Genomic DNA, 12,453 nt, shown 5'->3' with positions numbered 1-12,453 from the left:
ACATTTTTGGGCACTGCAACCCCAATCATAAATGTCCATAAACCAAGGGCTCTTAAATCCATAAAAGTGTTGTTCCAACCCCTAAAAGAACAAGGTCAGCTGATTACATCATCTCCCAGAAGTTCTCCATGAAAAACTACTCAGAACTGATCAAAATTGGACCATCTCACATGCTCCATGGTCAAAGTGTGCTGCATCCCACCTAAATGCACACGGGAGGTTTGATGCATACTTAAAAGCCCTTCTATGAGGTGCGATGGGTGAGAGTGGACAAATGGCAGGGTCAATCTGTGAGGTGGAAGATCATGGAATCTTCCAAAAACTTCTCCTGTGACACTTGCCTCTCTGCATTCGCCCAGGGATGAGTAAGATATCATCAATCTCCAAGTGGAATCAAGAACTATCAGAGAGAGGACACTAATCAAATCTCAAAAGCTGACTCACCCCCCTTGCAAACATCTATATATGGATCCCTCATCCCATAGATCCAGGGGGCTGGAATTTTGTATCTTGTAAGGAAGTGTTGCTGGTTTCTTGGTGTAACATCATAGTGTTGGGTGATCTAAGCTTTTCATGAGGTGAAGAAGGGATTTCTTGCTAAGAGGATGACACTGGGTCAGAACAATTGGTTGTAATCCTCTTTGCTATTCTTGATTATTAATAAAGCTATTCAAGTTTTCCTCCACATTCTTGTATGATTAATAATATATGCATTTGTGTGGTCAATATATATCTGGTCCTATATTGTTTATGATAGTAGATCTATGTTCTTGAATAGTGTTATGCTGCTTTGATTCTACAGGTGCTATTTGAAGCTAGGTACACAAGGAAGCGAGTGGCAAAGATCTATCAGAAGGGAGAGGAATCAAGCAAGGAACCAAGCGTAAGACAGAGGTTGGTCTCCTTTGTTCCCCCTCTTATCTACTTCTCATAAAGGAAAACGAAAGTGGTTTTAGTTTGTTTGTTTCTAAGGTAGCTACCAGCCTTAGTGGGACTAGCAGCTCTGCATACACACTAGATTTCCTGATAACACATGTGGAGGAAGTTTTGGCACCTGTGGTCTCTCTAGCTGCACAATGCACGAAGGGTGTGCAATTCAAATAGTCAAGGTACCTCTGCCAGGAGTTCCTCACGAATTACCACGAGGTCCAGGATGAGACCAAGCCATTCCATTGTGCTTGGTTGTTGCTTTCCATTGTGTTGGTCGCATGGGAGCTGCCGGAGGATAGCCAGTTTCCTCCATTAAAAGAAGGATTGTCGGAGGCCGCGTAGTTTGCCTCCCTATGGGCCACAAAGGACCCCGCGCGAGTCATGGAAACCAAAATATTCTGGGTTTTGATGGAATCAAGCCTCCTCATGGCCATCAACCAGCGCCCAAGGTTGTCCCCGACCTTATACAAGCAGTTTTTAACTTATGTCGCATTCAAAGATAACTTCCACCAAGTTTACATTCATGCATGAAAGGACCTGCAGCAGAAATTGCATGACTTTCCATATTTGGTCACATATACAAACATATAGGAGGTAATCAAGCAATGGCCAGTAGAGTGGCACACCCCCTCAGACTTGGATGTCGGAACTAGTAAGGGAGATTTCCCTTTTGAGGGGTCAAATGACCTCCAAATGCAAAAATTCAAGATATTCCAGAAACTAGACAGGAATACCTTTCAAATGAGCTATATTGTGCTCAATTTGGCTAAATGGAAGACCTCCAAAAGTGGCTACGAAGCGAAGCTATGCACCTGGCTAGTGGCGTTGCACATAGAGCCGGTTTGCCTAAAAATCCAGTTTTCGCCTTTTTTCACTGCAAGTTGACTTTTTCTCTCTTCATAGATGAATTTATGATTGTAATTAATGCCTTGGTATGTAAATGTAATAATTAAATGATCTTAGAGGGTATATTCATCAGTTTGAGGTAGTTTGAGGGTCATTGAATCAGTTTCCATGCTTATAGAGGCAAGTTGTTCCACTACCTATATTCCTGTTCCTTGTTTGGAAATGGTTGTAACAGTTCCTTATCTCTTGGATTCGACCCCTAATGGCTAGCATAGGTGGTTTGATGTGTATATTATGTATTTTTTCTGTCATTAGAAAAGGTTGGACTCTCTTAGATGCTCTGAGCTATATTGTACATCTTTACCAACAGTTTGGCAAGGAAATAAACCAGGATTTGCAGCTATTTTTATGGGATACTTGTGGTAAAGTGTTTTTGCATAGTTTATCCTTTTGTTATTATTTTTTCTCATGTGTTATGTGTGCCACAATCTAATTCATTTCTTCTAGCTAAATGATATCAAGATAGATAGGTAGTATACATTGGTTACAGTGCTCTACTTGGGAAACCATTTAGTTTTTGATGTTTTCTATTGTTTGAGAAGGATACATGATCTTTGCATGCACTCCTTAGCTCCTCACCAGTTTTAGACCTACCATCTCACTCAATTTCAAGTGCCAAAATACCTACCTACCTCAGCCCATAGAAAACCCTTCATTCCTGACTTGATTTCCCGGACCCAAAGCTGCCTGCTCCTTTGATCCAGCAACAAAACCAACAAAATCAATCAAAAACCCTAGAGCTACTATACCTAGCCTAAAATCAAAATTTAATCCAGTCATCTTGACTGAGATTGATAAGGAGAGAGCCCTCTCCCAACTTGGTAGGGCTAGCTACCAGGTTAAGCTTGGTTTGTGGTTATCCTAGGATTGCCTCCCTTCAACTTGAGGTCAAACTAGGCTCTAACAAGCCTTTGTCTCAGGAGGGATGTTTTCTTCTTCTTCTTCCCCTATAGGTTCTTCAAATATCTTTGGTTGTTCACCTAAAGGTTCTGTTAGATCCTAGATTTACCTCAGGCTGAAAAGGTAAGATTCTAGGTCTACATCAAACCACGCTCAGCCTCGTAGCTAACCCTACGAGGACAGGAGAGGGCTCTCTCCGAGTCAATCTCAGCAAAAGATAATCGATGGGGCTTGAGATGACTGAAATAAAAGCTGATATTAGGCTAGGTATGAAGTGCAAGGATTTGATTTGATTTTTTTGGAGTTTTGTTGGAAAAAGGGAAAGGCAAATTTGGGTCTGGGGATGAGGCCAAATTTTTGCAGAGTTCTGGTTGGGGCAAGGTAGGTAGTAGTTTTAATGCTTTAGATTAAATGAATAGATAGAAAAGACCACTGAGGAGTTGAAGAGGGCAAGAGGCTGCAAGAATCCTCTCCAAACAGATGAAAACATGTAAAACTAAACAAAGTTTAAGGTAGAGCACAACAAACTCATGAATTCTACCTTTGTCATTCAATTTGTTTAATTTCAGAAGCAAAGAGAAGGGAAATGGAATACATAAAAAATCAATGAACTTACAATTACATGAAGAAAAATACCATCAAAACACAGTGCCACAAGGATCCCAACAAGTGCTGCAAAACCCTGGTCTTTCCTTTGCCAAAAATGTTGAAAATGAATGTACAATGAAGTGCTAAGCAATCCCAAGTGTCCAACCCTGAAAATGACTGAGAAATTACATGATATAGACAAGCCTAACTCCTTCCCATGCCTCTAGGGGTCGAGCTCATCATTCTAGGAGCTGTTTCAACCATATCTAAACAAGGAACTGAAAAATAGGCAATGAAACAACTTGCCTCTATATAAAAGGAAACTGATTCATTCAGTTTCAAACAACCTTTAAACTGATGAATCTACCTCCACAAGTGAAAATCTAACATATTTACATCATGATCCATCAATATACATCAAATTACATCACAAATTTTCCATTAGGAAAGTGAAAAAGTCAAACTAGGCAAAACTAGACGATTTCTGAGCTGCTGAGTGAAAAATAGGCCAAATTTCCCTATGCGTCGCGCCTAAAATCTGTATGCATAGCACAACTTTGAGGCTGATTTTGAGGGCCTTCCCGAAGTCCAAATTGAGCTCATGATAGCTCGTTGGAAATCCCTACCTGTCTACTTTCCAACCCAAGTGGAATTTCTAGATTTGGTGTCCATTTGACCCTCCAAAAATCCAATCTCCCAACACTGCTTCCTGTGGGTGCAAAAGGTGGCAAAGAGGTCATTTTTAGGGTGTTTTTGACCCCTTAGGCAACCCAGAACTTGATGAAATCCTTAGGTAATCCATGAGCATGCATAAATTTTGATGAAAAATCCAAAAATGTAAAGTTTTCCTCCAGATGATCTCCCAATTATAAGCGTGCGCCAAGTGGCGCTACGCGTTGGGCAGGAAAATCTGTTTTGAAGCCAAAAAATTAAAAATTGACAAAATTTTCTCCAAATTTGCTGAAATTTGGATTTAAGGTCCATCATCAAGTATCATGCTCAGCCAAGGAAGCTTTGGCCAAGTTTCAGAGCCTATCATGCCTTTTGCGTCATTTTAGTGCTTTCCTTAGTCTTGCCTTCAGGATTTTGATCCTCGCTTTGCAAACATGATTTCGTGCCCAATAATGGTTTTTCATGTGCTTGAGCATGTCCTTGTCCTTGCTTGATTTCGCCAATAGCCTCTCAAGATGAATGTTGATCCTCTCAAGCCAAATCTCTCGATCAGCCTCTATCTCCTGCTGAATGGGTGTCATCTCATTTAGGCTTCTTTAGGCAGCGTGCCGGTCTTCACGGATGTTTTTCCACCTCTATGAGGCCTCCTCGATGCATGAAGCTCTGTGGTAGAATCACTATCTTGTTCATATGATGAATCAGTGTCTGTCATGGTGCTGAAAAAGTGTATGTCAAGTATGCGTTTGGTTTGGTTTGAAAATGAGAAATAGGTGTTTTGTTTTCAATGCCAAATGTGCCACAGGGAAATGATGGACTGTGATAAATAGGGACAGTGGGAAAAGTGGAGTTTGTCAAGTGAAATTAAGGTGTGCAATAATAATCACTTGACTGTTGGGAATTGGGGATTTAGGGATTTTGCAAATGATATGGGAGAGGGAGAATGATAGGGAATGATAGGATTTTAGGATAGGGAAAATGGGAAGCAGGGATATGAGTGGTTTGGGAGGTTAGGGCATAAGGGATTAACTATAATGATAGAATTATGAAAGGGAAAGGATCACAGGTAGGAAAGGAGACTTGGCACCAAAATCACAATTTCAAAACACCAATTCCAAAACCCAAAGGAGCAGATTTCGATATAAATATAGGGTTTATATTTTCAAACTTTAAATTTTCAAATCTTCCCTCCAAACAATACCCAACACAAGCTAATTTCAATGGCAAGAACTCTCAAACTTACTTGGAGCAGAAGAAATGGAGTTGTTTGATTTTTTGATGACAGCAATGATATAAAATTGGCTCGTCGGCTCTGTGCGCCGTGCACAAACCCAGTGCGTCGCGCCTCCTGGATGCGCCACGACAGTGCAATTTTACACAGCGTAAATTGGCCCAATGCGTCGCGCGGCCTGTGTGCATCATGCTTTCCTCCAATGCGCCACACACACTCCAACACACAGTCTTGGATTTCATACACAAAATTTGCTCTTTCCCAACTCAAGTCGACTTCAATTGATCTCTTGGCATTCCAATGGGTGTTTCAAACAGTGAAAATATCTTATATATTGATGGGTTTGATTTTTTTTTCTCAAAAACCACTTTCTTATGTTTTAGTTTTGGCACTTTTTCATTTTAATACAACTCTGTTCTTTTTGTTTCCTCTTTGATTTTTGGCTAGAATGATGAAACTTTTGTCAATTTTTTGCCAAGATGATGGCCTAGATGTCGACAAAGGATGACCAGGGTTGCATCTGAAATATCCAAGAACTAAAAATTTTGAAATTTACATGGCAATTTATTACAAAAGACGAAATGTGGAATTTTCTTCAAAATAGAGTTTTGAAGAAAAGTCATAGTCCAACTATATGACGATGAAATTTTTGAAATAAAAACTTGTTTAAAACCTCCCTCTGGCCTGCTGGCATTATTGGACACTTTGAAAACTAAATTCGCTAAACCCTAGACCTAATGACTGAAATGACCCAATTTTTGCTTGAAGACTCACTGAAATGACAAAATTTGACCTTGACACCTTAAAATCACTTTGTAAGAGCATGTTTGATCACTGGAGGAAGGCTGCAAAGATTGACACTAACAAGTTCTTCTTGATCACTGCCATCGAAGAAGAGAGAAGGTTGGCTATGTGATGTAGTGGGGGTGTTGGGCAAGAATTTTCTTGAATTATCTTTGTTTCTACGAGGCATGAAAGGAAATATTTTTGGTTGGTTTTTGTTTTTTCACTTCTTGTACCTGCAAAACTGAAATTGATTGAACAAACAAATTGCAACTAACTGAAATGAAATTGCAGAACTGTAAAGGAAAGCAAATGAAATGCAAAACTGAAAGCAAGGAAATGACTAATCTACTTTTGCTGAAATGGAAATTGCAAAATTGAAAATGAAAGCAGGGAAATTGCTGAAATGGAAATTTCAGAATTGAAAAGGAAAGCAAGGAAATGCAGAAACTGAAAGAAACAACTACTCTACTTTTGCTGAAATAAACTACTTAGTAGAATGTTGCGATAGAAAAGTAATCACAAAATACTCTAACGCTTCCCCGAAAATGGCGCCAAAAAGTGGTGGGCAACAGTATTGTAGCAATAATGTTGCAACTCCTGGGCTTCCTACTTTACTTTTATCAACCCAGTAGTTCGTAACAAACTTAGAAGCGACAGTGCTGTATGCACAAGTACTAGTTCTTACTGCAGGCTGTCACTTGGTCAGCTAGCGCAAGATCACTAGGAGCTCAAACCAACTTCTATGGATTCCAAAAGAAGCTTTATATGTGATGAAAGAAAAGAAAGCTTACTCTACAGAGGCTACTCTACTTGCAGAAAGGAAGACTGAAATGTGAAGCAAACCTAGCAGACCCTACTTAACCAACTAATCCTACTTTTGTAGAAAGCACTATGAAAACCATGAAATGAATGCCATTACCTATTATAGGAAGTAAACAACATCTATTCAAGCTATTTCTAGAAGGAAATGAGGAAAAAACATCTTTTTGGATTTTTATGTATTTTTATATGAAATTGTCATGCATGTAATTTATTTGTTTGTGAATGTGGCAGTGATTAGGTGGCGATGGAGGGTGGTTTTGGGACTTGAGAGGATGTAGGAAGGTGTGGATGGGTCCTAGGAGGTCTTAGGAGGCCTTCTAGAGACTTTTCCTACAATCGGACTTCAAACGGAAGCCTACAGGAAAATCTACAGGGGGATGCAAGGGATCTACGGGAGGTCTACAAGAGGATGCACGGGTTCTACAGGAGGTATACAAGAGGATGCTGAGAGCCATTTTGAAGGTTTTGAAGGTGTGAGAGTGGCTGGAAAGGGTAGCTGAAGGCTGGGATGATGTGTTAAGGCACCTAGGGGTCACCAAGGATTGCTAGGAGAGGAAAAGATGGTCGAGAGAGAGGAAGAAATCCTATGGAAAAATGCAAAAAACTAAGGCAGATTTGAGGTGAACTTTGGGCGACATGTAGGGCATAGATCAGGGAGAGAATGTGATGGCTGGTAGGTTGACTTGCTATGAGAAGATATTTGCTACAAAAGGACCTAAAAATCAAACAAGGAGATCAAGCAAGCAAGGAAACTAAGAACATCAAAAAACATAATTTTGCATCAAGATAATCTAGATTATGAGCTATGGAAAGAAATGCTAAAAAATGCTATAATGAGAAAAAGCATGGAAGGAAACTTATTGCAAGTCAAAAATGAGCACGGTGAAAGAGATCTAAAGAAAAGCATTAACCTTCTAACAAACTGCAACACTAGAAATCCTATGGAGGATGCGAATCTGTGTTTTTTTGTGGCATCAAGAGGGTCTTGGCCTTAGTTCATGGTCCCAAAGGGAGGAAAGGAGGCCAAGGCTCTATTGATGGCCTTTTTGTATCTTCTTTCTATCCCTATTCAACCTGCTATAGAAAAATCAAATGGAAACAACCTTCTAAATTACCAAAAGCAACCTATTCTTAACCAAGAAAGAAATTTATCTAGCAGCAACTAATCCTTAAATTGAAACAAAGAATATAAATAAAAAAAAGAGGAGCTTGGCTACTTGGATTGGGCCCTAACCCAAGAGCTTCAGCCCTCTGAGGTAACTCAGTGGTAGCTCAAAAAGGATCTCATCTTTATTATCAAAATAATAATAGGATTACGTGAAACTGTCAACAAAAGTAAGCTCGAAGTTGAGCAGAGCAATGCTGCAACAAAAAGTCAAAAATTTGACTAACTCCCTAATGAGGCCGGCCTCTCTACTTATAAAACTGAAGCTCCCAACAACTTCCTTAAAATCAGGGAAGCTTAGCTCCCAAAACTTGACATAAATAGAAGTTATCCTTCAATTACTCGATTGCCTCCTAGTGCATTGATTTGGTTGTTTTTGCTCCAAGCTGCATGAAGGAGAATTTGAATTTGGGAGTCATAAATGAGGGGTATACCCTCCTATAAACCCTCTCCTTTGTCCACTTCAAATTATTGCTGCCAATTGTCCATTAAATCTTTGACTTTGTCTTCAAAATTCAACAAAAATCTGCCTTAAACACATATTAGACTCCATGGCATCATAACCAACCCAACTCACCCCATAGGCATGAATATAATAAAAAAACATGCAATAAGCTAAGAGAATGTTTGATTAAACTATTTTAGGAGGCAAAATAAGCCCATATAATTACCCATTTATGGGGCTCATCAGAAATACATAGGAACTATACAAAGCCTTAGCTCTCACAACTAGCCATCTCTCAGTAAAATCCTCACAGATGCTCACAAGCAATCTTGGCTTCTCTCCAGCCTTCCTCTCTACCCTCCAAGCTCCTATTTCCTTATGTTTTTCCTTGTGGATGATCTCCTTCAACCAAGTGGAAAACTCTGATCTGACACACTGTCAGAACTGCGCAATCCCCAAGGCATGATGCCTTGACTGCATGCATGAGTTTTCTTTTTAAGAAAACACATGCAACTGATAGTACATTATCCTTGTTTTTAATCTCAACTGCGTCATTCTCAGAATAAACATGCATGAGTTTCTAATGAGGGAATCTTCAATTACCTAGAGCACACTAGTTGAGTGCATGCATGCATCAACTGACTCTTAACTCTCTATTAGTTCCTCAAATAGTTTGGAACTAATTTAACTGGACTTAACTCAGTCAATTGAGTTAACTAATTACAACTCAAATATAACTCAATCTTATCTCCTTAATTTAAGGGATAACTCTTTCATGACTTCAGAAAGACTTCTAACTTGAATTTCTCCAACTAATTAATTCAAAATAAATTAATTAATTATTTCCAAGTAGCTGTTAAGACTAAATTTGATTTTAATTCACAATTTAATTCAAGGAAAAATTAAATTGGAATATTCTTGTTGCCACATTTCAACAGAATTCATCAAACCTTGAAATGTAGAAGGTGCATGGTAAGGTAAAAAGGCATGACCAAGAATTCATAATGACCCTCATGAGTTCTAAATGTTGTTTTCAGAATGTCTTCAGTCTTCATTCTGATTTGATGATATCTTGAACGAAGGTCCAACTTGGTGAAGTAAATTTCTCCATTCAATTCATCCAATAATTCATCGATGACAGGAATGGGAAATTTATCTTTAATAGTGAGCTTGTTGAGCTCCCTATAATATGGACATATGCACCATGATCCATCCTTCTTGTGCACCAATACTATTGGAGCAAAGAAAGAACTTTGACTAGGTTGAATTATACCAGCCTCTAGCATTTCTGCAACCATACATTCAATTTCACTCTTTTGGGCATAGGGATATCTGTAAGGCCTGATGTTTGGAAGAACAATTCTTGGAATCAACTGAATAGCATGATCATGATCACGAATAGGTGGGAGGCCTTTGGGAGTCTCAAATACCTTGGAATGATTGTCCAAGACTTTTTAGAGATCTGGATAAATAGATGATTTCGATGTGGGAACCTCTAGCAAACATAATTATGAAATTACACCACATTGTTCTTTCTTTAGAAGCTTTGTCATGATGTTAGAGCGGATTATCTTTCCCGGTTTCCCTGTGATACCCCTTAATTCAACTTCCTTTCCCTCTAAAAAAAAATTGAGAAAAGTTCTTCAAAATTAAAAGCTATCGTACCCAAAGATTGTAGCCATTGGACTCCTAGTACAACATCAGCACCACCCATTGGAATGGAAAACATTGGACTATTCAACAGATATTCTCCCATGGATAGTTTGATATTATGGCACTTTCTAAAGCAATTTATGGTTCTTCCATTTGCAACCATCACTTGACACTTTGGTGCTGGATATAGGAAGCAATTCAATTCCTTCACTATCTTACAATGAATAAAATTATGGGTACTTCCCGAATCAATCAACACTATTACCTTTTTCTTCTTGATATGTCCTTCTATGTTGATAGTTTGAGGAGTGGTAATTCCACCCAATGCATTACAATATATTGTCAGATTCATTTCTTATTTCTCTAGGGTTTTTTCCTAGTGTGTATCCTCTTCTTTTGATGTTTCTTGTTCCATTTCTTCTTCCTCTTCACAATCTATGTAAAAAAATTTCTTCTCAACACACTTATGACCTTAGTGTATTTGCTATCACAACTATAACAAATCCCTTTTTCTCTTTTTTTTTCCAATTGTTGTGGTGTCAACCTTATAGGTTGTGGAAGGCTAGGGGAAAAAACACTTCCATCTTTATAGTTGTGATTGGTAGGCTTCCTTGTTGCCATAATTTTGCTTTCAAATTTTCTTGCCAACCTGAATGCCTTCTCTAATGAATCGGGTTCCCAAAGGCAAACCTCATGTTGGATGTTATCCTTTAAACTCCCTATGAACACATCAATCCTATGCTCCTCTGGAATATATTTTACCCTTATATTCAATTTTTGGAAGTCCTCAATGTGCTCCACCATTGAACACTTTTATTTGAGATTTATCAATTGGCTAAAAAAAGTGTTGATTTTGTATCCTCATAATGTGCTATCATTTCTTCCGTAAAAATCTCCCAAGTGACAATTTGTTTATGAGATCAAATCCATCGTTACCATACAAATTGATTGGGTTCCAAATATAAAGTCACAATGCATACCTTTTGTGTGTTTTGCACATTATGGAGATCAAAATATTGCTCCATCTGTAGTATCCATGTTACGAGTTCCTTTCCATAAAACTTTCTCATATCAATCTTTGGAACATAGTGGATCTTCAATCCAATGTTAGATTCTATGAAATCATGACTAACATTTCTTTTTTTCTCATCATGAGTTTCCTCTACTACCTTTTCGCCATTAGGAAGCATTTCTTGTAGCAACTTTGCCAAACCTCCTTCCAAACCTTCCATGTCTTTCTTCAAATATTCCATGTTTACTTCTAAAACATCCATCTTAGCTTCCACACCATCCATCTTAGCTTCCATGCCTTTCTTTAAACCATCCATCTTAGCTTCTATTACTTTTTGTGAGAGTGAAATTTGTTGCACTTGGTCTCGTAATTTTGATATATCATGTTGTTTGGTCAATTTAGTGTGTCCTAAATTGGTACATTAATTATCAATCCGGGAGTCGTAAACTAATGAAGTGTGGCGCACTTTATGTGCAAGATAATCTTTCCTTACTTTTTGTCGTTTTCGATTTTTATTTTGTTTTGGGGGTTTTTATCTTCGTTTATCTCCTATTATGAATGAAAATCCTATTCTTAAGTCTCTAGAAGGCAAGTATGGATATAGATTTTAGGCAATTATGTCCTCTATAATGATTTCTAGCACTTAACACTCCAGAAGATCTTAGAATATACTAGTGATGACAGTAATACTTGAACAAGAATGAAAGATGTGCTGCTATCTAAAACAAGTAAGTAATGAACTATTGATCATGAAACTATCATCTCTGCTGCTGTCTAAATACAGAAAAATGATTTAAGCTACTGCACTCAAAGAAATCAAAAATTGCAAGGAAAGTAAAACTAAAATCAAATTACATCATTCATAGTTCGACCTCTCTCCAGTTAGTCTAGCTATGGCTTTCGGAGATAATCGTCAATAACATGAGCAATCTGATATCTAATTGCAGAAAAGTAAAACTAAAATCAAATCACAACATTCATAATCTGATTCCTCGCCAGTTAGTCTAGCTATGGCTTTCGGAGATAATCATCAATGACATGAGCAATCTGATATCTAATTGCAGAAAAGTAAAACTAAAATCAAATCACAACATTCATAATCTGATTCCTCGCCAGTTAGTCTAGCTATGGCTTTCGGAGATAATCATCAATGACATGAGCAATCTAATATCTAATTGCAGAAAAGTAAAACTAAAATCAAATCACACATTCATAATTCGATCCCTCGCTAGTTAGTCTAGCTATGGCTTTCGGAGGTAACCATCAATGATATGAGCAATTTAATATCTAATTGCAGAAAAGTAAAACTAAAATCAAATCACACATTCATAATTTGATCCCTCGCA

This window comes from Pinus tabuliformis, chromosome 9 (genome assembly GCF_031772625.1).
Source record: "Pinus tabuliformis cultivar Carrire ecotype Pingquan chromosome 9, CPIR1, whole genome shotgun sequence".
Taxonomy (NCBI): domain Eukaryota; kingdom Viridiplantae; phylum Streptophyta; class Pinopsida; order Pinales; family Pinaceae; genus Pinus; species Pinus tabuliformis.
This window is presented reverse-complemented; position numbering follows the sequence as displayed.